Genomic DNA, 23,174 nt, shown 5'->3' on the forward strand with positions numbered 1-23,174 from the left:
TTTGATTAACCTGATAGAAAATACGTATCAGTCGTATCACCGTTATAAATTATACTTATAGACATTGCGTACTCTCGATATGCCTAATTTCAGGACAAACAAAGCATTTTGCATTATTTGCGGTAATATTATTATAAAAAAACCGTTAATTGAAAGTTGTGTAGCATGTTGTTGTTTAGGACGATTCAATCCGATGAAATTCGAAAATAAATAGACGTTCGTGAATATTATAGATAGGTACCTACTTTAAATATATACATTTAAATGTATTTAATAATACTTTAATTAATACTTAGTGAGAATTTAAAAATGCACACGTAAATCATTATTTTATTGTGCATATGCAGAAGTTCCACCGAGAAGAGAGTTCATTTATTCTTATATAAAGCCTCAGGCATCAATAATATTCTCAATTTGCAATAAAAAACATTATGTTAAGAACAACATGAATTTAAACTACTAAGTAGTAGATAGAAATTGATTAAAGTTCCTCGTCTACTTTCTGTATAAAATCGTAACGAACGTATATTTATTTCATTCGGTAGTGCGGCGCCCAATTGTCCTGGCGCCCAGTTGTCCCGTTCCCATATTGGTACTATTTGTTCAGAGTAAAAGTTCCTATAGGTTCCATATTTATATAACGTGTGACTAAGTCAATCAGATTTTCATTAAATACTTTGATAGGTACATGGTTTAAATTTAAAAGTAAAACATAGCGCGTTTGTTACGGTTAATTACTTATACTGAAACCGAGTAACACAATTTTATTTAACACTAATTTTATTGTACTCGTATTATGCACGGTTTCGACATTTTTGTTTGTTTGTTTGTTCCTTATAAAATAATAAAAACCGCTCACTATAGTACAGAGTTAGCTGCAGGTAGTAGGTACGGGGATTCAGGATATAAATTCCACTTCATGAAATAAGTACACATATACTCTATTTATCTGAAATATACCTATATGTAGGTATGTATCCACAGGATTGTTATTAATATTCATCTCCCTGTACTTAAAACCTATGCCAATAATCCTAGTACAAAAACGCGTAAACCTTCTTCGACATTGTGGTAGGTCTGGTCTATATAATAATGCTTCGATTGAAATATAAATGATGATTGGCAAAGTAATTTGGATTTATTTTGTCAATGGAGAGCTTTCAGTGAGATTGCCAGACGTCAGAGAATATTAGGAAAAAGTTATTTGTATTTTATATCAAGTCTTTTATATCGAGTCCAAATGATTTGGCAGCTATCAATAAAATTGAAGATTGCTACTGTGCCGTTCAGGAAAAAAATGAAGTTAATTGCTACGTTAAGTGTCTTCATAAAGGTGTTGTCATAATATATTAGAGTTAAGTCCTTACTCGGGCTTGAATAGTCTAATAGAATCTGGAAAATAACTCATTCTTCGTTAAAAGAATAATAGACTGTTAAAAAAATATTTTTTTTTTGTTTTTTAATAATTAAAAGACATTTCTACGCCATCTTCTCCGTTTTCATTTTCATTGTCGACCACTGAAATAACGATAATTCTCTGAAGATGTTTCGTCACTCATATATAGATACGTACTGTATTTATCAATATTTTACGAGCAAAAATCAGTACAAAACTTTATTGGCTACACACCAATTAATTAATCTATACCTCATTGGGTCCGTACCGCCTAATACAAATAAGCCGATCATTGAACGGCCTTACGAATAGCGGTGTAGTGAAGTTAGAGCTTTGACCAGCCCCTGACACAGAAGTATAGATAGACCATTGATATAGTATATCAATGAGATAGACAAACATAATATCGTTGTTATTAATAACCAATTGTCGAATTGAGAAAAATTTTACATGTTTACCCTTCCCCTAGGCGTAAATGCAACATAAGCGATTATTCACTCTCTAATTTGTAAATTATTATGGAAAGATTTACTGCCTTTTATACTTGGCACTGTAAAATTTAATCTTTTGAATCAATTTTATCGTCTTTTACTCTATTAGGTACGTATCAAATTGGTCGAAAATTTGATGTTATTTAAGAAAGATGGGATTAATTAAGATTTAAAATGACACAGCTGCTTACGAAATAATTAAAAACTGTGCAGGATACGCGTCGAACCTAAGCAAATTTAGCTAAAAGACCGTCCTGTATGGTCAGTCGATGGGACTACTAGGATATTTAGATTGAGTTGGATGCGTAAGTACCTACCTGACTTCTGTCAAATCAACAATTATTGTCGTAGTACTAACAACTCCCAAACCCGCCAACATTGCTTTATAGAAAATGGGAAGAATTATAATGATAAACAATGAAAATTGTGGATAAATCCTTACAACTTCGGATGAAAGTGCGTTGCAGAACAGTGGTTCCCAACTGACTATACCGACATGTATGGAAAATATATAAGTAAATACATTATATTGTCAATAAGAATGGTCGATAGTTACCTAATTTGAAGAAGTACGCCGAAAGCAGTAACGTATCATTGTTCATCCACAGATTGGCCGGCAGGGGAGCCGGGCTGGGGTGCGCGGGCTGCGGCCGGGGCCTGCTCCCCATGAGACCCGCGATGCTGAAGTCCGCCGCGTGGGTGCACCGCCTCTGCGAGTAGTACTGGCAGAGCCGGCACTCTTCCTCCTTCATTTTTGTGGGCGCCTGATACTTTCTAGCGCACTGAGAACACGTGTCACTTGACACTACGGGGTCGCAGGTTAAACAGGAGACTCGCTATCTCCTCACATCTTATGCTACCCCAGTAGATATGCAATTAAAACACACATTATGCGGGTCTTAAAAGCAACTTTGACTAACTTATCGAAAAATTGTTTTTTTTTATCACAAACCACGGACACGTTTTGTTTATCTTGACATTTTGGTTAAAAGAATTAATTGATAAGGAGCTTTCCGCGTATTTTTACGGTATCTTACCTTATCACAATTTGCACTGTGTTTAGGTACGTATAATAGACGCTACGTTATCGAATTCTTCAATATTTTCGCATAATATTCTTACAGCGTTTTATGTAAAACGATATACAAAAAAACACTTTTTTTTTCTCACCACAAAGTTGAACGCGTTTTATACGTAACCAAAAAACGGCTGGAAGTTTAATTGAATTTACGTGATTTCTTTGCGTAAGAGAGCCAACAATAAAGTGCCCACGATACGTCGTTAAATTATTAAAATGAGTTTTGAACTTTCGGCTGGTTTCTTTTGTTTTGGATTCCTCCGGTGTCGCAAGCGTCTGGCAAAAGTTTAAATCAACTCCGAGCCAGCAGTCCGGCGAAAATCGCTTTAACGAGACCAAATTAAGTCGAATTGAAAGCTCTTCGTCTGTATATACTTTCTCTGGCTTCTCGTCTCGGAAGTTTGCAAGGGCGTCTCGGTTTCCAGCAACTCTTTGTACTTTTTTTTTTATTACATCTCATAACATAACTCTCAGAAATTTCCACTCAGATATCTCTCCTGTGTGATGAGATTTCAGAAAACTCTAGTAAGGCAAATCACTATTGGATATTTATAGAAATATCATTCCGAGTTCGTGAGCGTTATTTTTACATCAGTAGTTTGACAAACGTGGTCATTAATATGATCAAGTATAAAAAATATCTTCCCTGACGTAAATATTCTGTATTTTCTTTACTGTTTTGTATGGTGCTTTTATATCAAAATATATTATATGTCTCACTTTTATTATCTTGTGAATTTCATCATCAAACACATCAATAACAATCCTTTATGTTTGTCTATGTTCCATGTATAAATACTTTTTTCATAAAATATCTCTCTTTCATAAGAATGTGAATATTTTTTTCTTTATATAAGTAGTAATAAATTCTGTGGGCACAAAGAGGGTGAAATGATTACAGGGATCACAGTTAAATATCACAGCAAAACTCCAATCGCCTTCAGAGCAACAATTCAATAGAACCTTTCCTCCCAAGAAGTTCACAGTCTTTCTCTTACTTACAACAAACAAAACAATACTACGAATGATTCAATTAGATTGAATTGGACTGGCGCAGAGATGATAATGAAACTGCCTTCACTACAGTACGTAATAATCTCACGAGTGTTTTGTATTCGTCGTCTGTTATTTTTAGACGAGTTTCATCTTATCGATTCTGTATCCACCACAATCGATCGGGTCTTTTTTAAACGCAGTCAAGTACAACTTTTCGAGTCTCCGCGGTCATTCGCGAAGGGAGTTAAACCGTTCCAGATATTACGAAGATCGGCGTAGATTTCTGCGTGTTTCGGTTCTCTTTTTGCTGGAGTGTCAGCGAGAGGTTCGGCTTATCGAGGTGGTTACCCGAGGGCAAGGCAGGCGGGCCGTCGTTGTCAAACGGTACCGTACGGCGCGTGACCCAGATCTCCCGCGAGGAGATTGCCCGTCCGATCAAAGAAGCAAATAGGCACGCACCCGCGGCGTGCTATCTCGAAGCCAAATGATTACCCCGCGACTCTCACCTCGGACTGCAGCGGAGAATAATTACTGCTCTACGTCTGCCAAAATTACATTCGCCCGGAGTTAGATTATAGGCTACCTGGTATTTGGCGACGGAGATTAAGTAAACCACCAAATGTTGACAGGGTATCGAATTTTGGAGATAATACACAGAAGAATATGATTAATTTGTATACGAAAACTATAAGAAGATATAATGAATTTCTGACTGACGATTAACGAACTTTAAAAGGTTTTAAATAAATGCTTTCAAAACAATCCAGTAACCTCACAACGACAGATTATGTTGGGTCAATCAAAACAAATGTCAACAACACACTGATTTGACACGCAATGTTATTTTTTTTTATATGGCAGAGATGCTGTATATGAATAGTTATACTTATTAATGTAAAATTACGTTATTTTTTCGGAGTCTGGTTTGGACCGGCCGGCCTTCGATGGGCGGCCTCGCGTTCAAAGCCGGCGTCTCGGATTCGACGACCGGCGAAGGCTATTAACGCGGTTGTCTCTGCAGCCAATTACCTATTCTATGGACACTTTTAACACGGCACCCGCGAATTCGATGACACGAAAGCGCGCAACCGGCAAACCCTTGATTGCGACGCGGCGCGGGAACGACACTTCGGCAACAGGTGGAATCTTCGGATGCTATCGAGTCCTCAGATTTTTCCGATTGTGGATTGTTGCTAAGATGGTCCACTGACTTTGATCGTTTGTGTGCGATCCGATCGTTGGAAATGACACCCGATGATTTGCAGTGCCTACTGTGGGGCTTGCACACTTTCAGAGACCAAGGCCTACCCAGGGTTTGTGGCTTTTGAAACTGAATTCCTTGGATCCTATTTCGGATCTCCAGGAGTATTGGCATTTTCGAACGGAAGCCTGACGAGGTCACCCACTCCTACAGACCCTCAATAAAATTAAAATACACCATGGTCGATTAAAACTGTCACTGATTTTTGGTTTTATTCTTGACAGACACGTGAATCTATTATTCCTTTTTGGCAAAAATATTCACAAAATCAACTGTACTTCAATTTGCACTGTCAAAACATTTTTTTAATAAAATTCACGCAACGCAATAATCAATCACTAAACTGTTATAAAAATAATTAAAGATGTTTTCAAATTTGTATCGAACGCGTTGTCGATGGTCTTACAAATTCAAACAGTCCGCGACGCGATAATTGATATATCCGTCACCACTTCGTATAAATTTATTTATTCACTGTTATAGAAGGACCTCACGAAATAAATAACAACAACGTATGCGTAAAACAAACACAACGTAAACACGACACTACCGCCTCAAACGTCACCTCGCGACTGATTCGAGCGGCGTAAATGAAAATTGTAAAACGACGTACGTGCCTCGTAGAACACCAATACAGACAACAGACCCAATACGCATTCAGAAACCGAACACACCAACACATGCTAATAGCGTGCACAGCAAAAGTTCACAGCCGTAATAGAGCTACGTGCACTTACTAACACAATCAAATTTACGTGCCTTTTTCTAGAAGGGGTAGATACGTAATGCAGCACACAATCAAATTTCAATATCGAACACACTCAAACCGGCGACTCTCTCTCAAGCGACAGATGGTTGAAATTGTATCAGTGTTGGTGTGTTTTCGAATATAGTATTATTGTAGCGTCAGCTGTGTCGAGTACACCAATACACATACAAAGGACAACAGTAGCTTTGGAGCGGCGAACTTGGACGATTCAACTTTTTACGCAGACCAAGGTGCTTCGTCTCTCTTTAGCGTTGATAATTGATATACTGATCTTAATGAGAGTGAATGAAAAGGCAGTACTGTATAGTCTCTTTTTGAATAAGATTATTATCTCCGATCAGCGGTCTTGAAACTGTGGAACAAGTATCCCTGGGGGGACGAAGATTACTAAGGGGGTACCGTGATAAAATAAACATATTATGATTACATAGTGTGGGAAGATACCGACGGTGTAATTTCATATTATCAATACAATATACATATGTGTACTAAATTATGCTAGAAACGTGGGTTGTTGAATGCTTGTGCTGGTATTCGAATAAAAGAAACAAAACGATATACTTAATTGACATTTTTATAGATAATGTAAATGTATTATGACTATAACAATATTATGAAACAATGGAATTTGTTCGATTGTTTTAAATTATAACCCATACGGTAGAACTAAAAAATATTACCATGTAATTATCAGAATCTTGATTCGAATGAGATTCTGGAATATTCGAGAATTTTTTCCGATGGGCACAATAAAGGCGACTTACAATAAAATTATTTTAGTGGTATTTTTTTGCTAGCAATGATACAGGCATGACAGCAAATAATCCCAATATACCCGCGAATCGTCAATGGTGAAAGACGTGAGTTTAAGTAAGTACCACTGTTTTTCTAGGTGTTTTTTTCTAATATGTATGTTTTTGAGGTATTTTAAAATTGGTTTTTTAGCATATTAAATGTTCCGAAATAGGTTTCGTAGTCTGTATACAATGTTCATAATATGTTAACGAACCGACGTATCTTGGTATGAACCAGACATACTGGTGTCTACATTTATATCGCCAGATATTTATTATAAAAATACATATTGTGATATGTAGGCACTGACTTAAAATAAACTGTCATATGCGTTTGACCTATTCTGAGAAACGTCCACATATTATGATTTTGAAATACTTCAAATATTTTTTTTCAGTTATTAGTATTAAATATGTAAGTATCTAAAATTAAAAACATTACGCAGAGGAAAGACAAAATCACCTTGTAACGGTGTTAGTGAAAGTAACGATAATAAACCTGAATGAGTCGCTTACAATGCCACAAGAATCTGATACCATTTTACCTACATACATGAATTGTAGAACTGTCGCAGATAATAAATACCCAATATGAATAATTAAAAGAATCACAGATGCTCATGTTAATTATAATTTCTACAAGAGCTGTGTTTCCTATTAAATTTATGTCTACCTATTATTTACACAAACTAGTCGAAGCGACTTCTCAGTTACGCGGCTAACCGATTCACATTTCGTTCTTGACGGAGAAAGAAGCTTCGAGAAAGGATACTAGAGCGAGATAAAAGATAATAAATAATAGGTAATAATTTAATAAAATATTAATAATATGTTTAATGTAAAATAATAATAAAAAAGAAGGGGAGCGGATGTGTGTCAATGTCAAATTATAAAATGGGGGAGACGGTCTGGCAAGGTTTCTCACATTCTGATTATATTATATTATTCATTATGACGTTATGAGATTACAATTATTTGATGCATTATTTGGACAACAAAATGTACTTATAATATTTAATATGGTGAATAAGTGAAAAACTCACTTTATAAATTTTAAAGACATAATGATTTTATTAATGTAGGTAAGAGAAATCTAAAAAATACAAGTGGCCCAACGTGGCATAGAAATATGCATGTTGGGTATAACGCGACTTTTTTTACCACAAAAGAAGCCAATGGGCTGGACATGTCGCTCGGAGAGCGGATAACCGCTGGACAAATACAACCATACAGTGGTACCCAAGGGGTACTAAAAGACCAGAGGGACTAAAACCCGTTAGATAGACGATCTCATAATGTTTGGAGTGTGTAGATCGAGAGGAAGCCGAGGAAAATGGTGTTGCCTTCGCCAACTTCTGGAGCGACACAATGTAGCTATTGAACACCCGACACGACGAAGAATCTATCTCGGTTATAGCTAAATCACTCAACAGTAGCACCATATGTGATTCACAACTTGTACCTATTGGTAATGATAACTAGTATTGTTGATTGTATGCAACAATTCAAATACACGTGCGAATTTTCCACTATTGTAGGTAACTATTTCTACCCATTATTTTTTTACATGTTACGAATCAATGCAAAATAAGTTTAATTCAGTAGGTAATTCGACAAATGAATATCGAATCTCAAATTAAGGGCTCGTGTTTTTAAAATTCGTACAAAATATCGTTCGACGAAATGGTAGTCGAAGAAAATGTTTTTCGGTATCAATGCTTTTCTGCCATCTGCAATGGGTAGAAATATTTTCGGCCATGATGTATTCGTACAATTTACCGGAAACGATTTATTTCTTTCTCGTCTCGTCGTCGACATAAAAAATCCCTAATAGGCATATATTATATTTGTCTGTGGTATTTAAAATTATCAAGGTTTTACTGGCAATTACAATCATTAAAAAGTCGATCAGGGAAAAACAATAAAATTGCTCATATAGGTACCTACTTATATATTTATTTACTAAGCTGTCCTTACAATGGGTAGGTATTCAAAATATAAAGTACGTGCGTAGGAATGTACCTATTACAAAATAATAACGCGCAATAGGTAGTAGGTACAATGTAAAAATAATATTATTCCATACAAAACACCTTTCCGTGGACCTACCTGGGGAACTAAACAAAAAAAACCGTAATATATTACTATTATTATTTTTCGACGCCACGAAAAAACACTCACACTTTCTTGAACAAAAAAGAAGCCACGATACGGGGGTGGAAGTTTCCAGAGCGCCAGAGGGGGACGGCTATACAAAATAGACGGGAAGTGACGTCACGTGACATCTCCCGCGACCGGAAGGTTACGGAGAAACCCCGCGGGCCGGAAGCCGAGCCTCGACCCTTCGTATTAGCAGTTTTATAGACCGGCCGATGTGCGACGACGATTTTGGTTGACAGAGAAGATCAGAGAGCCGATCAAACATTATCTACCAGAGTCTATAATTTGTTGTAAAATGTAAATAGCTTATTATAATATATAACTAAAATAAATTTAGTTTGTGTTGCTTCTACCATGATTAGTAAAATATTATGCTTTTCGGTACCGTGGCATGACCAAGAAGCATGGCGTTTTAAGAAAAATAAAAATAGTAGGTATTTAGGTTATTGTGTTCAGCATTGGTTTAAATTCTTTGATATTTAGTAGTATTTCTGTACAGAAAAACTCCAACTCTTACGATCAAAAAATATTGAAGAATCCCTTTTTGGAATGCTAATAGACAAATAGAGCTTTTATGGAATATGTAAAAAGGTTAATAAGGCTAATGTTTATATTATTAGCTGTACCTATATCATTTCGTATTGTCAATTTAATTGAAGAATAAAGCAATGATAATAATATTATTTATCAGAATTGGGTCGAAATAAAAAAAACCCTTAAATTAAGTGTTACAAGCTCAAAAGAAATCATTAAGTATATTTATATGAAAAATAACAAAAGACGGCAATACCTGCGCATAGATACATAATATGTAACAAAAGCATGACGTCAACAACTCAGTCGGCCACGTCTTATTTTGTTTATACAAACTATGCTGCTGACGCAGAATATTATTTTTTTCTATAGTTACTACCCGTAATAATAGTTCAATATCTTTAGTTTTTACCGATTGTTCTATCTATCATATTCTTCCTGTTAAGATATCTTTACAAATGTTAAAAAATAGTTTTCTTGATATTAAATCTACGTAGCCAAACGGTCCTGTAAGAGAACGAACTGATGCATCAGCTCAAGCTAGTATATAAAAAAAATGGTACAAATCTTGCAGAGATAGTAAAACATCCTTGGGAATTAAGTCTGCAATGAACCCAAACGTCTAGAGCAGTGTTTTTCAACCAGTTTAGTAAAGTGGTACAAAATCAAGTGCATATTCGATAATTAAATGGTAATCAAAACAACTGTGAAAATCTCAAGAAATATGAGAGTAAAACATAACACACAGTAGGAATGGAAATCGCTACGATATACCAACATGCCTATAAATATAAAAGCTTGGCAATTGAGCTTTCGCTCCCCTTGTATAATAAACACTGTCCTTGAAACGTTGTCGAGGTGGAATCTCCCTAGGCCTTGATGATGTTTCAATTGAAACATATTATTTATTATGTGGGTTGATTTTTATTCATATTGTAAATTAATCAATACAAAACAGATACCCGTATTTACTGACGTATGAAATCAATCAAGACACTTAATATGAGTCATAGTTAATAATAGTTCAATAATTTGTTCCTTATTAAAACAAATAATTTGAATATGTGATTCTTTTCAACCTTTTGGGGGCTTCACATCCACGCAGGACGTGGTCGACTTTTTGAACGTCTGACGTCTACCACCCCTGTAGTTCTCAACCATTGAAGCCTTATGCCGGGTCCACACTGGCAACATGTCGCGCGACAACCTCGTTAAACTTTACGATAATTATCATAATTGCTTAAGAAATTTTACGATAATTATCATACTTATCGTAAAATTTAACGAGGTTGTCGCGCGACATGTTGCTAGTATGGACCAGGCATTACAGTGATACATAAGAGTCGATTTACTGCAGGATAAAGGCCTCTTCTAGCTCTCGGTGTCTAGTTTCCCTGCCACGTGCATCAACCAAACTTTATGAGTTCTCATATACAGAGAGTTGCACATGTTGCCAGTGTGGACCCGGCATTACGATTGCTTTCACGACGTTCTCAACGTTAGCTTAATGCTTAATTGAAACTAACACTACCTGCAATTTGTAGTCTTGGTTCAATGAAAACAAATAAGTACCTACGTATGACTGTAGGTACTACGTATGAATGAAAATGTTGTGTGAACTATTTATGTCGTACATTTTTGGCGTAAATAAGTGAAACGGCAAATAATTTTCAACAGTATGTGAACTATTTATGTCGTACATTTTTGGCGTAAATAAGTGAAACGGCAAATAATTTTCAACAGTATGTGAACTATTTATGTCGTACATTTTTGGCGTAAATAAGTGAAACGGCAAATAATTTTCAACAGTATGTGGAACGAAATTTCGCATGCGTTGCCGGTCGGAGAGCGATAGTCGACCTGTTCGCACGTCAATTTGTTTTGTGATGGCGTCGGAGGAATATATTCTTAAGTCGTGTAAAGATGACTAAAAAACGTTCCGCATGTACTTACTTGAAAAAGAAAACATGTAAATGAATATACTTACTATTATTATTACGAATATAATAATAAACATAACATTAAAAGGACGCTGAATGTTGAATTTTTTATGACAAATTATATTTCGTTCGGCTAGCGTAATTTGCACAATCCGCGCATCGCCTAGTCACGATCTTTTTATACCATGCCTCAGCTGAAGTATAGCCTTAACAGCTTGACCCCCCCCCCCCCGACTTTCACCAATGAATGTGTATCTACTTCTTCGTGGTGCCATCTTCTATTGGAGGTCGGCCACGACCTTTGCAACGTCTACCATACTAATGTTCAAATCGTAGTCGCATGCGTAAGGTAAACGTTTTATAATCGTTTAATACTGAGTCTCCATCCTGAACATAATCAAATTAATCAATTAGTTCTAGAGCTGAACTGTTACTTATTTCATAGGTATTTTCCATACAAGTTTCATCGCCAAGACTTCAAAACAAACTAAAATGTACCTACGCGTTCAGGTAAGTACCTACATATTATGGGAAGTAAATACGTCAGCATAATAAATAAAAACAACAACATAATGGTTGGCTGATTAGTTTTAGTCATAAAATAAATATGCTAAATTGTCCTAACTCAGAGTCTGTTGTAAACAAATGCGTCATTTTTCGCTGTTGTCAACAAACAGTATAATATGGAAGTGGAATTTTCCACGAATCGAATAGAAAATAACTGGGCAGATATAATAATGTCAATACTTGGAAGCCGAACACTGTTCTTATGAAGAGGGTGGTAAGTAGAGTTCGTTTGTTGGTAAACAAAGTTAAAGGCAAAAACTTCGTAGAAAACGTACCTATAGGTACTAGAAAATTAAGGTTTTTTTCATAAGACTTATTATTGTTGTACCATCTATCAGAGGCTAATATCAGGGCGATCTACATTAATTTATAATCCATTACACGAAACAGTCCTGCAAATGTATAGGTAAATCGTTTTACAGCGGCACCATGGGTACGGCAAATACGGCTTGCTGTTGTAGTGGTTATTGTTTGCTAGCATTGGAACAGGGATTGTCGCAAGCTATTCAATACACCCGCGAATCGCCTATGGTGCCACTGTAGAATGATTTACCTATACCACTTACGAAGATTCTTAGGTATAAACAGATTGATAACACATCAAATACTTGAACCATCAGAACATTCAATAATAAAAAACTGTAAAAGTGTGCAAAAGTTATTGTGTGAATAACCTGTCATTTGTATTTTGTAGCGCCTTTCCAAATCACTTAAAACTTAGATACGTGAGATCACGTGACTCGAAAATGTGTAAATTTAAAAAAAGTTATATCGCACGCACACGTGAGGCGACTTTAATGTGGTTTTAGTACATTTAAATACGTACAATAATTTATTCACTTTTGCCAGTGGCGTGTGTTCACGTGACGTGATAATGGTTTGTTTCTGTAATGTTGCTGTTAAATATACTGCCCCCTATAAAAAAAAGCATCCGCTATTTCTTGAAAAAGTCCAAAATCATTGTCTGGTGTTTTTTTAAGATTCCATCCATTTTTTTACAGATTTCTGTGTGACTTATTTTTAATCTACTTATATTTTTTAGTGAACGGTATAATATAATATTATTAAGTAGAGCATCAGTAAGAGTAGCCTAGAAAATTAAATTAAAAGAACTATTGTTGTGCTAGGCAACAAAACGTCTAACGAAGGTGCTACGTTCCAAGTTCCAAGGTATTGAACGTGAACCAACAATACCAGTTGTTGTCATGTATGACTGGGGCATGACCAAAGGCGTGGAAAGAGTGTTGGGCTCATTTGAAGGGGAATGCTATGTGGTATCTTCGAATCCACCGACACACAGTTGGGGTAGAGACAAAGATACGAGCTGTACACTGTCACGCACGTCGTGCAGTCCATCAAATTGGGCCGCTTTATATGGCTGGGCCATGCATGACATCCAGGAAGCCCGAAGGAAAACGAAGACCTGCCCGACCTCGTACAGCATAGAGGGATATTGTCGAATAGGATTTAAAGACCTTGGCAGACATATAGTTGTAACGACAGGAGGAAGATGATATTATCGAGGTAAGATTTAGAAGGTCCGAAAGGGCTACAATGTTATGCATCTACTCGTCTACCAAAACCATCATCATTATCATCAGGGGCGCGACAACCCGGTGTGGGTCTTGGCCTCCTCCAACAACTCCCTCCACCTGTCCCTATCCAGTGTGGCCGCTTTCCAATTCGGTACACCTAGAACACGGCAGTCACTGGCAGCTCCATCCAACCAGCGAATCTTTGGCCTGCCTCCATTGGATTGCCGGACATCATTAGTAGCATTATTGAGGCGCAGAATTAGACTCATGTCGCTCAATGCGGCCATTAAGACCTGGCAGCGAAAGTGGGACGAATCGACCAAGGGCCGGCACACATATATGTTTTTTCCAGACATACAGTGGCGAATGGAGATAACCAAATATCTGACTCCAGACCATTACACCAGTCAATTTGTGACTGGTCATGGTGGATTCGCTGGCAAGCTCTTCGAGCTTGGACTTGCAAGCCGTCCGACATATCCATGCGGAGGGGAAATACAGGATGCCAACCACATCCTATGGGAGTGTCTGAGTATGTGCTCCGAACGGGAGGAAATGCTCAGGTCGGTCCAACCAGCTGTTGGACCCATCGACCCGTCCGACCTGGTTGCTACTAAGGCCAATTATCTTGCTTTCAAAAAATTTGCGGCGTCTTACTACGGGCGTGAAGATCTCTTCACATAAATTTTGCTGCCTGTATGATTAGCTTCGTTCTTTAATTTAATAAACAAGTAGCTTCATTTTCTTTTTAGTAATTTCCATGTGCTTTTTCTCTCCCTGGCACTTTGCATTAGAGTAAACTGAGTAAACTCATTCAGAGCTCACTTTGAGCGTAGCAATCTAAGTCTTGGGTATCTTCTCCCAGGACACTCCCAGGCCAATTCTTAGATGGTTCACATCACCAATTGACGGGTCCCGTGATACTCTCGATTAAGACCGAGGGTGGTACGGGGCGGGTTTGGTGGAGGGACTTTAACTTCAATGCCGAACATGACTCTCTTTGCCGGTTCATTGTCATCGTCTGCCAAAACCTCTAATATGATAATAAACAACCGTGAAAGTCTCAAATATTTTAGGTTTATAATTAATTACATGTCTGAGACCTTAGTAGCGTAAAATCATTGATTTATCTATAAAATGCACAACACCGTAATAAGTAAGATGATATTCAATTATTTCGTTCAGACAATGTTGTGTCTGGATCTTAATTTGTAGAGAAATTCATTACACAATAATTAATGACCGAGAGATAAACATAGTTGCATCAGCAAACTGTATGCATTGTAATTCGCGAACTGTTGCGTAATTCGATCGACAGAATAATAAAATGCAACCATCTGTACAAGTTTACTCAATCAAAATATCAGTGAGTATTCATTTCTAATGACATTATCAATGTCTTTGTATTAAGTTCATATTATATAGTGGCGTGCGGCGACACAAGGATGCTTTTTAAAAATACATATTTACCTAAAATTTGCTATTTATCTACTTAAGATTTTATAAGTAATTTGATCATAGTGAGCATCTGATTAAATACCTAGTATGGTGTGATATATTACAGAGTAATTAATAGCTCTGCAATATTTTAAACGCATTTGCATAATATTCAATCAATCAACAAAATATTCGAAACCGCACCATTCGAAATAGTATAAGTTTGTACCATAAAGTTGTGCAATAAATGCTTACCTAATATTATTGATAGAAATTTATCGAATATTTCTGGGGATGCTCAGCACCTACACCTACAGCAGTGGTTTCCAAACTTCATGTTACTACGCCTCCCTTTTAAAAAAATCTAATCTTGGCGCCTCCCTACTTTATTTCATTAAATAATAGACACCTTTTAAATAGTAGACAATGTAGGTGTGAAAGGTAATTCCTACTAATACAAAAATGAAAAAAAAAATTAACAAGGTTTTACTACTTATATTATTTTCATTTCTAAATTAATTTGTTTTTCATGCGATGAATGTACTACACACACAACAGCACAATCAATTTCAATAGTAGTCAATCCAAATTTATCATCGATCAATGACAAATGGATTTTATCATGGGCCCCACATCCTGAAGCGGGCCCCACGCCAGGATCTTTGGCGGGCCCACCTACCTATCGCTGAGGTTAAGGGCAGTGTGGTGCTCTAAAGTAGTGTTTCCTAAATTATACACGGGAGTTATCATTTGAGTACCTATAGCAATCATCATATAGATGTCACATCAAATTACAACGCACAACTACATATTAAAATTTTTATAGTCTTGAAACAAAGTAGCGCAGGCGATTTTTTAACTATTAGAGTAAATTTGTGATGTCCGTTATGCCCGGGCCCCCAGGCTTTTTATAAACTATGCATTTGCAAACTGCAAACCTGTGGCTACATTTGTGTTAAACTTTTCGCGCCTCCCTTTGCAACACGCCGCGCCTCCAGTTTATATATATATATATATATACACAGACACACACACTGTAGGTCAGCGATTTCCAAACTGGAGGCGTCCATATATATATATATATATGGACCGCACGCCACCGGTATCTACGTATTATTTTTTTAAACTATATAAGTAGATATCTAACCGCAATATGCATTGCACCCTTGTTTATGGAGTCAGGTGTGAAAGAGTTTATAAATTGATAGTTCTCACGGTATCTACACCTTGCGCGCATACGTTAAACTCTGAAGACACCAAAAATACCACGTAAATCAAAATCGTTGTAGTCTATAAATTAATCTTCCGTACCCATTCAAGCGCGACGGGTAGAGGTATCACAATCTACAGGGACATTGTTGTACGCTAAAATTGCTTCGCATCTGTATTGGTGTTATTTGTGTGTATGCATTAAGGGCTGTAATAAAGCCCTACTTAGAACCGCCTGCAATTATTACATTTTTAAGAGACAAACAAAAAACAGGGACCTTTTCGAGTCCTAAAAAGAGGGTAGTTAAAAAAAAAAAATAATATTGATGATTTTGATAAATCTGTAATTCGACGGTGTATTCACGACTTTCATAAAAAACCATAAAAATGTTGCAACACAGAAAAACATTCATGCGGTGTTGAAAGAAGATATTAAATTCTTTATTTCTTCTTTTTATTTTTTATTATTTCTTTATCTATATTTCTTATTTATTTTCTTTCTCTAATCTTTAATTGTTTAGTTCTCTGTAAAGTTATAACTAATCTGTTAAATAACGATAATGAGATCGTCAAGGCTGATTCATAAATTCCAAAGCGTTGTATATTCCCAATCCCAATTAAATAAACAATAATACACGATGTTTTCATTCAATTCTAACTATCACTATAAGTAAATAATATATAGGTAACTAACTACGATCTAATGTACGCATTTTTATTCCATATTTTATTAAAACAATAAGTCATAAAAATATGCTTATTTACCGTAATACTTCATGCACACCCTGTGTCAATACTCCCAAAGAACACCAACACAAATGGAAATCGTTTTTAGCGTACAACAATGTCTCTGTAGATTGCGATACCTCTACCTGCCTATTCCTCGACGCAGTAACCTTACAATACAACTAAATTTACACAAAGCTCTATTTAGTTTAGTTGATTTGCGAAGTTTATATTAATACGTAAAACTAGTAGGCAATTGCATCAGTCAACAGCAGCGTTGCCAATTTAGAGTTTGCCCTGATATAGCATTTTTAAATAGCAATGGGAGAATAGCTTGCATAATTCGCATGGTTACGTGTTAGTTGTACGTATGCAGTTCATCGTGGGACACTTATTGTACTGAAACTTACGTACGTGAAACATGAGTTCGTATAACATTTTATCAGATGACGAGTTCTTCGTTGAATATTTCACCGTGGAATACATTTGTACGTATCTTACAAAATGCGGCGATAGTTTGCAAATAGTACTGTTCCAATTAGATTAACCCTAACCTAACCTAACCTAGTAAAGTCATCTCCACATCTTGTAGCATACGTACAAATGTATTCCACGTACAATGTTCAACTAAGAACTCGTCATTTGATTAAATGTTACACGAACTCATGTTTCACGTACTGCGGCGCACGAATAAGTGTCCCACGGTGAACTGTTTACGTACAAATACCGAATACGAATTCGCATCAGGTGTACCGTACCCATGGCGTTAAATCTAGCATTTTTTAGCCACCACACACAGTTTAAAACTTTTCATTAACAAGCTAGAATATAACACCAGATTTGCTTGAAAATCAACATGCTAGGTCGGCGGCTCTCGTTTACGTAAGGCGCTGGCCTTCCATCCGGGAGCTCCGGGTTCGATCCCCGTGATGACACAATAGAATTATGTGATTTTATCAAAGCCTGGGTGTTTGTGATTGTTCAAATTACTAACAACCGCCTTATACAAAAAAACAAGGGCGTGGTTAATAAAAATATTAAAAAAATATCTTACCAATAAAATAAATCGTAACTGCATTAAATCATAGTTGTGAAATAGTAAATTCTTCTACAATCTTTGTTCTGGTAGTAAACAATGTATTCATAAGTCATAATTATTGAAGTAAGTACTTACTTACTTATGACTTATTACAACATTTTTATTAGCTCATATTCTTGTTTGTTCCGGTGGTTGTTTATCCAGTACAAATCTTGCAATCGATTTTTAACTAACTTCCCGACTAACTAGACAATTGAAACTTTTAGAATATATCAGAACACGATGCCAATTCATTTTCAGTTAATTCTATTTTGTATGGAAAGTTATTTCGGAGGAAATCCGTAAAAAGTAAAACACTATTATTGGCTGCTAGGGGTCTGGGGTCCTAGCAACTAAATTATTAATATATACGTGGGTTACTATGGAAATCGATATGAAATGTCAAAATGACATTTCAGTATTATTTCTATCAAGTACAAATTATTTTGATAGTTTAAGCTAGTCAAGTCAAGTTTATATGATTCGACAGAAAATTTAAAAACATTGTATATAAAAAGTTCTTTTTATCTTGTAATTATTTTTATTGAAATTCTGTTATCTAGATATTTTTTGAAGTTATAGGTACTTCTTTTGGGACGTAGTGAAATTGAGAAACCGTTACGGAAGTGGAAATGACGTCAGCCGCGTAATCAAGGTATACCTACTGACATGACCCGGCTCACGGCTAGCTCATTAATGCTACCGGGCCGTCACTGAGGAGACTAGTGATGAACTAGGAGAGGTGGATCTCCTTTGTAGTATCACAACTTTTGAATTCCCGAATAAAACTCTCAGCTGGTGTGGTGCCGAATTTATTCGGGTTCTAGAGTTCACGGTCACACAATAAGGTTAACTGTCATTGTTCCCGTAATTAAATCTCATTAAAGTACCAGCAAACTATTTATTTGTTCACTATAGGATCTCTGTGAAATCTTTCACAAGTTCCCAAAAAGTCACACCTAATTCAGAGAATGTATACGCAGATATTCTTTGGATATTTTTAATTCATGAAATATTTTCTCATAAGAAAGAAAATATAAATTATTCTTTGGTCACACAGTATTAGGTTTATAAAAGAATAGAATTATTTTATTGTTGTTTATAAAGTTTATTTATGTTCACAGTGTATTTACAAATATTTATTTGTGTTTACAGACTTGTTTACAAAAGGTTTGCTTAATGTTTACAAATTTATTTACTAAAATTTGTTTTTATGTTTATGAATTTGTTTACTAAAATTTATTTTATGATTATGTTTACTTAATAAAGTTTCAAAAATTTATTTTATAATCCCGAAAAGATTTGTAAAATTTATTATTACAGACTGAGTTTATTAATTTGTTTTTATAAAACAAATCCGATCGCGTAATTTATCCCGATTACGTCACCTCGTAGGATGAGTAATGAAAAATAAAATTACTCCGCGTGTACGTCACTACCGGCAGATACGTGCTATTCGCGCTGCGTTTTAGCGACCGACGTCACTACCGACAGATACGTGTTATTCGCGTTACGTTTTGCCCGTCGAAGGGGGACTTACTGGTACGTAGGAATCGCGAATGTACTGAGAACCATGTCTCACAAGCTTGCAGTGAGGACTGCTGCTTGCTGAAGATCGCTGGTGAAGAGTGTAGAAACTAATGATTTTACGGGAAAAGTGGTCGCCTTTTATACCCTTCGGATAGAGGTTTAACAGGAAACAGTCCGTAAGGGATAGCAGATCTATATCTTTCTCTCACGGGATGAATTTACGTATATCTCCCGTTCCTGGCAACTTTCTAATAGAGATATCTTCTAATTTAGTCGGGTTAAATTTACTCTACTTTATTTTCGCAAAATTAAGACTTAATAGGGGTGTTTCAAGCACCCTCTAGAACATGTCCCTTAAATGCGCAGTTAGGATGACGTAAGCAAAATAGTTGATTTTATATGATTTTTCGTGTTCAAACGAAGGGGAAAGTTTCTAGCTTTCCATCGAGGTATCGGAATAAGTATTCGGGTACTAAATAAGGGAATGGCAGTCTTTAAATTTAAAATGTCAAAACGAAAGGTTGACACCCACGTACTAGTCCTTTCCACCACTCTTGGCCTTTTTAGGCCAATAGAATTTTACTAAGTTTTAATAAAACTGTTTGGAGCCGCAGAAACTTTCTCATTCGATATTTACTTTTCGGACGAATATTATTACGAGAAAATACTATAATATTATACTTAACATTTCAACTTAAATATATAAATGCTTAATCCTAACAAGATGTTATACACGAACAGTTACTAACTTATTTAATCTTGCATAGTGACTTTTATATAGTAATATGGATGTAACCTTGAATCTATTTTTACCTCGCGAGCCAGCACAGCTGGGCCGTAAATTCTAGTCGGACAGAATTCAGTTAAAGTTCAAGGTCACGCGCCAATTTGTATTTTTAGTTGCAGTATTTAATTCTTTTATTTACCCAAGATGCGATTAAGATTTATTATTATTTATGGGTAGAAACCCATCTATGCCAGAATCTTAAGTTTTTCCAATTGTTACTTTTACAATATTCGTTATAGTCAGTAAGTTATAGCATTAACAAAATCTATAATTATAATTACGCGTCTATAAATATAGGTACGCGTTTACAGTATTTTTATAACAGTGGTTAGCTTCTATCTTGTATTGATAAAATTAGTATTAAAATTCTTTATTCACAATTATACAGTATATAAATTTATAAATATTCAATTTTCATACACTTCCATTATTGCTATAAAAGTTATTGAAGCATGTACTTGCTAAATTTTACGTAAACAATCTCTTCCATAACTTATTTTCTAAGTTTAATGGAGATTTCCCGGAAATTTATATTAAAAAATACATCGCGCTGATATTTCACGACGTGACATTTCGAGGTCTGTGGTCACAGCGTTCCAATTACACTGGAGCACTCTTGATTTTCGGAGGCGAAAATTTTTTACGTAAAATTTTATTACATTTACAAAGAAAAGGTTAACAACATACATTTTACTTCCTAATACTAAACGATTACGCTAGTGGTTACCTGTTCATGGTCTTTTTGACCATTTCATTCTTGATTCTTCCATAGTTTAGAACCATGGGACTTATATATCCTGTCTGAACCGTGTCGTGAGGTTGTCGCATGGCTATTGAGAAGTAGAATTGACTACAAGGCTAGATTTGTATAGTTATGTCGTTAAACCATACTCTGCCACAAACACTAACTGAAGGTCGGCGTTTTTGTTCGTGTCACTACCAACGTGCATTTGCGAATTAATATGCTGTCCTGTCATGGCGGTCGCATAGACCCGGGAAGTATGCAAGGTGAAGCCCAACAGCCTAGCTTAGCTGTAGCGCCTTTTTATAATTAATTGATAGCCGCGTGGCTAACTAAACGTCGGTTTTCCGTCAAATTTTGAAAATCGCCGATATACTGGATTATTTGTTAGGTTAGGTTAAGTTAGTTTAGATTAGGTTAGCTTTTCATTCTTGAATTCAAATAATGATAACGTTATTATCAGATATATGAAACCAATCAATATCAAATTAATGTTCATATTTAATCTAATAAAATTGGAACATCATTGTCTGCAATTCTCCACGAACAACGTGTAATTTTTTCATCTCGGTGCTATAGAGATGGCCGTATAGTGTACGGTAATCTCTTTCCGATAAGAAAGCTCACGGCGAACTGTGCTACGGTGAAATGTAATACGTACAATTTACATGTAACCGTTTTGCATAACATATTATACACAACACTGAAACTCGCTGATGACAATTAATATTGTGCTTCGATTGATTCGACAGGACTTGTCTGCGGCCAGTGTTGCCAAGTCAAAAATTAAAATTTCAGTAGATTTTGACAAAAAATTCACTAGATTTCATAAAATATCAGTAGATTTTGGAAAATTCTAGTATATTAGATATAATTTAAAACTAATAAGGATAAAAATAACTAATAATATTAATTTATTGTAAACAATGATGATATTAATGGGTAAAATGGCGCTCTTGGGTAGAGTTACAATGCTTTCTTCGTCAATTTAGAAGTGTAACACATTAAAATATATCGTGCGTAAATCATTTCAAGTTTATGATTAAAATAATCATCAGTAAACTTACAATTATGGAGAAACACAAATATCAGTAGATTTCTTGAATTTCGAAAAAAAATCAAAAATTCAGTATATTGTCAAAAAATATCAGTAGATCTACTGAAGTTTCAGTAGATATGGCAACACTGTCTGCGGCCTTTACCGTCGCACAGTGAGACTTACGGGGCGTTTTACGTGGGCAAAGTCGCGCGAAACTCAAACGTATAACCGTGTGTGAAAATGTTCGTAAACAGTTTTTTTTTGGTTGTACGTTTATACGGTTATACATTTGAGTTGCGCGTGCCGCTCATCGCGTCGCCGACGTCACTCACGTAAGACGAGCCGTTAGGCTTCGGCCACATAGGTAGGTGCTTCGTTAGTGCTTCGCTAGGTGCTATGCTTGTCTACTAAAAACACTACTGCCCCATTGCACGCTACGTGCTTAGGTACAAATTCATTTGACATTTGGAAGCGCTCAAGTCAACAACGATATATCACTCTAAAAACTAACCGGAAAGCAGAGAATTTAAGTTAAAAATTTCGAAAGTCTCAAATTCGAACTTGTTGGGTGCATAATGTCAATTCATCCCATGCGTCATTATTCATAACCTCAAAACATACGGTGTTTGACGTTTGTCATACTGAAGAAACATCCGCCGTCTTGCAAAATCACTGGGTGACACAATAAAAATAACCAACACGTTTGTTCGCCGGGAGACTCACGAGGTGACTAATAATCACGTAGCGAGGCGCGAAGTGTGCAGTGTGGCCATTGCGATAGTATAGTGTGCGTCCGTTCGCTAGGATATGTCACCTACCACGCAGCCACCAAGCAAGGCATCTGCCTATGTGGCCTTAGTCTTAGTGATGGCATTTACCGATTTGCGTTATATAACTAGGAAAACTATAGCCAAATATTAATATTGTAGCGATATAGTCGCGAGCGAGTCGATTACGCCGATTACGGCACAGAAGCCGTCGTATAAATCAGTCCAGAGAGTAATTTTATACGCCAACGGAGAAGACAGCTGTCCATATTGAATGTAGGAAAACGAATGACGCTGTCGACTTGTCAGCGCAATAAATAAACACAGATAAGTCACTG

The 23,174-nt window shown here is 36.1% G+C and overlaps 1 protein-coding gene and 2 long non-coding RNA genes across 4 annotated transcripts in view; 1 reads left to right on the top strand and 2 right to left on the bottom strand.

Annotated features, from left to right (window-relative positions):
- Positions 1-5,796, bottom strand: part of LOC147070860 (uncharacterized) — a 68,413-nt gene extending 62,617 nt beyond the window's left edge. For both annotated transcript variants that reach the window (XR_015070905.1, XR_015070906.1), the window contains exon 1: positions 2,444-5,796. This is a non-coding gene — a long non-coding RNA (uncharacterized LOC147070860). The remainder of the gene's footprint in view (positions 1-2,443) is intronic.
- The window catches only part of Hers (Histone gene-specific Epigenetic Repressor in late S phase), a 543,873-nt gene that overhangs the window by 257,571 nt on the left and 263,128 nt on the right, over positions 1-23,174 (bottom strand). The window lies entirely within an intron of this gene.
- On the top strand, positions 9,592-12,503 carry LOC147070861 (uncharacterized). The gene is made up of 3 exons (XR_015070909.1): positions 9,592-10,752; positions 11,024-11,093; positions 11,223-12,503. It is a non-coding gene; the product is annotated as an uncharacterized LOC147070861 (long non-coding RNA).

The sequence above is a fragment of the Rhyacophila brunnea genome, unplaced genomic scaffold, assembly GCF_057557595.1.
Source record: "Rhyacophila brunnea isolate RB1 unplaced genomic scaffold, BYU_Rbru_1.0 scaffold_21, whole genome shotgun sequence".
Lineage (NCBI taxonomy): Eukaryota > Metazoa > Arthropoda > Insecta > Trichoptera > Rhyacophilidae > Rhyacophila > Rhyacophila brunnea.